Raw genomic sequence first — 5,150 nt, 5'->3', positions numbered from 1 at the left:
TCGGTTGATGACATAGCCTCTTTAAAACTTTGAGGTTCATTTTCTAACAAACCAAAGGAGGTTGACGTCCTAGCCCTCTTACTTCGTCTAGGTTGTTCATTTATAGATTCTTGATCTATAGTCTCTTCGTTTTCACGAGATCTCTTTTGTGAATTTGATTCACCTTGCATGTTATAAGGAAAAGTATTTTCGAAAAATGTAGCATCCCTTGATTCAATAATTGTATTAACATGCATATCAAGTATTTCAGACTTATATACCATAAATCTGTACGCATTACTATGGTAGGCATAACCAATGAATATACAATCAATGGTTTTAGGTCCTATCTTACCCCTTTTAGGTTTAGGAACTACGACCTTAGCTAAACATCCCCATACCTTCAAGTATTTATAATTAGGTTTGTGACCTTTCCATACTTCATAAGGTATCTTTTGCGTTTTTTGATGTGGTAGTTTGTTAAGAATATAGTTGGCAAAAAGCAAGGCTTCCCCCCACAAGTTCTGCGGTAATCCAGAACTTATTAACATAGCATTCATCATCTTCTTCAATGTTCGATTCTTGCGTTCAGCAATACCATTAGATTGAGGAGAATAAGGCGCGGTAGTTTGATGAATAATTCCATGTTCCGAACAGAATTTCTCAAATGGTGAATCATATTCACCACCTCTATCACTTCTTATGGCCTTAATCTTTTTGCTAAGTTGATTTTCAACTTTTAACTTGTAGTGTTTAAACACTTCAATTGCTTCGTCTTTACTTTTGAGCAAATACCCATAGGAATATCGAGTACAATCATCGATAAAAGTGATGAAGTACTTATTACCTTCCCTAATTTGAACAAATTTTAAATCACATATGTTGGTGTGAATTAAATCTAGGGGTTTGGTACTTTCAACAGAACGAAAGGGTAGACGTGGCATCTTGGCTTCTACACATATATCGCATTTGTGATTAGGATTTAAATCACACTTTGGTAATAAATCTAATTTGATTAGTCTACGCAAAGTGTTATAATTTGTATGTCCTAATCGTTCATGCCAAATGTTAAATGACTCAAACAAGTAAGAAGAAGATGTATTCTTATTCATAATTGGAGGTAAAACAGTCATTACATTCAATTTAAAGAGCCCCTCATTCAAGTAGCATTTTCCTACAAACATTACATTCTTTGAGAGTACAAATTTGTTTGAGACAAATACTAGTTTAAACCCGTTCTTACTTAGTAGAGAACCAAATACCAAGTTTTTCCTAATATCGGGCACGTGAAGAACATCATTCAGAGTGAGCTCTTTTCCACTTGTCATTTTCAGCACTATCTTCCCATGTCTTTCTACCTTGGAAGATGACGAGTTTTCCATGTAGAGATGTTCATCATGATCCATTGCTTTATAGGTAGAGAACATCTCGCGGTTTGAGCATATGGGACGAGTAGCTCCAGTATCTACCCACCACTCCTTAGTGTTTCCAATTAAATTGCATTCAGAGACGACCGCAGAAAGATTCATGTCTTGTACCTTATCAGTGAGGTTCTCATGTTCTGTTACATTGGCCTTGTTAGTTTTTTCCTTCACATTTTTTGGCTTTCGACAATCCTTGAATCGATGTCCTGCCTTGCCACAATTGTAACAGTTGCCTTTAAACTTTTTAGCAGTTTTTGAAGAACCAATTTGTCCTTCCCCATTGTGCTTCATCTTTTTGCTAATCTTAAAGCTTCCTTCTACAATGTTGGCTTTTGATTCCATCGAATTAGATGCACCATTCCTTTTTTCAGTTTTGCGATTGTCTTCTTATATTCTCAATCGGACAATGATATCTTCAAGTTTCATTTCCTTCCACTTGTGCTTTAGGTAATTCTTGAAATCCTTCCATGAAGGTGGTAATTTCTCAATTAGTGCAGCGACTTGGAATGATTCACTTAGTTTTATTCCTTCGGCATGGATGTTGCTAACTATGATCTGAAGTTCTTGAACTTGGGATATGACAGTCTTGTTGTCAACCATTTTATAATCCAAAAAACGACCGACAATGAATTTCTTCATGCTGGCATCTTCGATTTTGTACTTTGTGTCCAAAGATTCCCACAGTTCTTTTGCGGACTTAGCATTGCAGTACACATTATATAATGTGTTATCCAATCCATTAAGTACATAATTTCTGCATAAGAAATCAGAATGCTTCCATGCATCAACCGCAGCCAATTTTTCAGCATCACTATCTTGCTCGGTATATGAAGGCGCGTTTTCTTTGAGAAATTTAGCCAGATTTAATGTCGTCAGATAAAAAAGCATTTTTTGTTGCCAACGCTTGAAATCTGACCCATTAAACTTTTCTGATTTTTCCCCGGTCGTATTCGGGAGTGTGGTACTAGAAGTTGCCATTTCTGAAACACAATCAGAAGATCAACGGTAAAAAGGAGTAGAAACAGAAACAAAATAATAATAGATCAAATTTCTTTTTAAGATTATTGTTTCTGGAGTTTGAAGGTACTCCTTCTAAAACAAACCGACAGAATCACCTGAATGCAAGAATTGATCAACAGGATCCAAAATTGTAATTCGAGCCCACCGACTTCACGATGTTTCCTTAAAACGAATTTACTGCCTTCAATGGTGCTAAAAGCGTCCAGCAATCGTTTCCCAGGATAGAACGAATTTTCGTCTCTTACGGAAGCAGCACTGCATTCTGCAGGAGTTCCAACGAACTCAATGAAGTGTGTTTTACTTCGAGACAATATCAGAACGAGAGAGAGGGAAATGAGATTCAAAGCACAGAAAGTTTGTAATGAAAATGGTGTAAATTTTCTGGTAGAAAGGCTGGCTATTTATAGACTTGTTCGTGGCCATTCGAACAGTCATCACCTTTCAGACAAGCCTCAAAAATCCGAACAGACATGTTGTTCTTTAAAAGTCATATCTGTTAAGTCGGTTAACAGTCGACGTCTGGTCGGTAAACAGTCGAAACAGTCGACTGTTAAAAGAAAATAAAACACCAAGAAATTGATTATTTACAATTTGGCCCAAAAATTTTAAATAAATTTTGTCCAAAAAGTTAATATAGTGTACCCGCACCGGACTCGGACACGGGCAAGTGCTTGTGCCGTGCCAGCCGGACGGCGGCGACGGTACGCGCGTGTGGGTTTATGACCGAACCCGATAGGATATAGGTCTTCCCCCTTCCAAAGACTATTTGTACCCCTTGGGGCCCAAACCCAATTCCAAACTTCTACCTTATAAACCACACCAAAGTTTCCTAACTTTCCTATGTGAGATTAGTGTTTGGAAAATCAAATTCTTTCATAATACTTAGTTTATGTGGGTTATTTTAACACTTAATATTTCATTCAATTTTAAATGATTTTCGATAATTAAATATATCACGTTAATCATCTCGCGGAGTAGAACGTGAATATGCTAGGTTCCGTATTAATTAAAAGATGGGTCCCACTGAAATTTGGACTCAAACTTGACCCATTTCATAACCATTTTTTCCAACAATTGACTCTGATTTACTTTACGATTTCACCCGTCCATCACATGATGTTTCTCAAACTGCTTAATTGCCTGTCATATTAATTTGGATCATTCACGTAATCAATGCATGACATGGTAACCGACCATTATACCATAACATAAAAGTTGGTTTTTTTTTTTTTTTTTTTTTTTTTAAAGCACTTTAACTACTCATCAAAAGACATGAATTAAATCTTCATTTTCAGAGTGCCGCATAGTAATCCTGTTTGTGAATGAAATAAATTTGTATGGTATGTGATTTATTTCTGAAATTGAATACTAACTTGAACTTTAGTGACCAGTTGGATAAAATTAAATTTAGTGATCTAATTGAATTTGTTTGAAAAGTTCAATGATTGCAGATGAAATTTATCCTGTGAAGGTTGACGCAATTAGAAGAGTATGCTATTTCTACAAACTAGATTAAAAAACTTCGTTTACAAACTATGTGTCGGTAACATTTAGGCCAATCATTTTTGAAATTAATGGTCTGAATCTTGTTAACACTTAATTTGTAAATAAACTTCGTAGAACTAAGATTAACTCCAATTAGAATTTATTTCCATTCCTCCTCATTTTGGTGGGTTCTCCAATCTCCTGCTGAAAAAAAAAAAAAAATCCCCCGCCAAATTCCAAATTCGAGTTTCATTTGCTATTTCGATTTGAGTATCATTCATATAAATTTTTACAGAATTTTTGAAGTGAATCCGATTGACTAATTCTCCTGCTTTAATATTCTGTCATTACTTTTTCAATTTCATTTCAGGTTTCTGATTCCTATTCAAAAGAGCTTGAATTCTAAAATATCAAAGTATACAAGTGATTCTGAAACGATGAGTTCTGTCAACAAAAAAGAGTCACCGTTTTGGGCAAAACCGGCGCCGTTTCTCGACCCTTCCCAATTCGAACTCTCTTATGAATGCTTGACTCCCCTAAAAGAAGGTAACTACCCGATTATCTTTTTGCTTTTGGATCTTAATTTTTAAGTTTTTGCAATAGGCTTTCTAGCTATGTGATTTTTTAGAAATCAATCAATTTTATTTATATTTGAGTATCCAGTTATTGTTGAAATTAACAACTAACAAACGCACTCTTTTCCTGGGAAAAAAAATCCATAGAAATGGTTTTTCTTGGAGTTTGATTAATTGAAATGCTTGAAAATTGTTGGGTAATATGATTTGGTGATGAGAGTTTCGTTGGAATTTTATTTATAAACGAGATAATCTCAAAAATCAAATGGAATTTGAAATTAAAAGGATTTTGATATAAAGTACGAATCTTAATTGATAATTAAATTTTAGATGTTCAACAATAGAGGCAATTAATTTAAAGACCTTTGTCACTGCTACTGGCGATGTTTTCTACATAGTTTGATATTCACTTTAAGTGAGGTGCAAAACACCATGTTAGAATGGAATACTCAATTCAAGTGTTATGGGAGGAAGTATCTTAGACCCTGTTCTCTTTACCGTTTTCTGCTTTCGATTTTTCAAAACGGTGAAAACGTGTTCTCTTTCCCGTTTTCGAAAACGAATTTTCGAAAACGAAAAAAAAAATTGTGAAGAAAACACAAAACGACTTTTTTGTTTTTTTGGGCGTTTTCAATGTAAAACTTGAAAAAATTGAAAACGCGGGAAA

General features: G+C 34.9%; 1 pseudogene; it reads left to right on the top strand.

Annotated features, from left to right (window-relative positions):
• The first annotated feature begins 3,600 nt into the window (after window positions 1-3,600).
• Window positions 3,601-5,150, top strand: part of LOC111382082 — a 3,770-nt pseudogene continuing 2,220 nt past the window's right edge.

The sequence above is a fragment of the Olea europaea genome, unplaced genomic scaffold (assembly GCF_002742605.1).
Source record: "Olea europaea var. sylvestris unplaced genomic scaffold, O_europaea_v1 scaffold2430, whole genome shotgun sequence".
NCBI lineage: Eukaryota > Viridiplantae > Streptophyta > Magnoliopsida > Lamiales > Oleaceae > Olea > Olea europaea.
The sequence above is the reverse complement of the archived record's forward strand: the minus strand, read 5'-3'. Positions and strand labels throughout refer to the sequence as shown.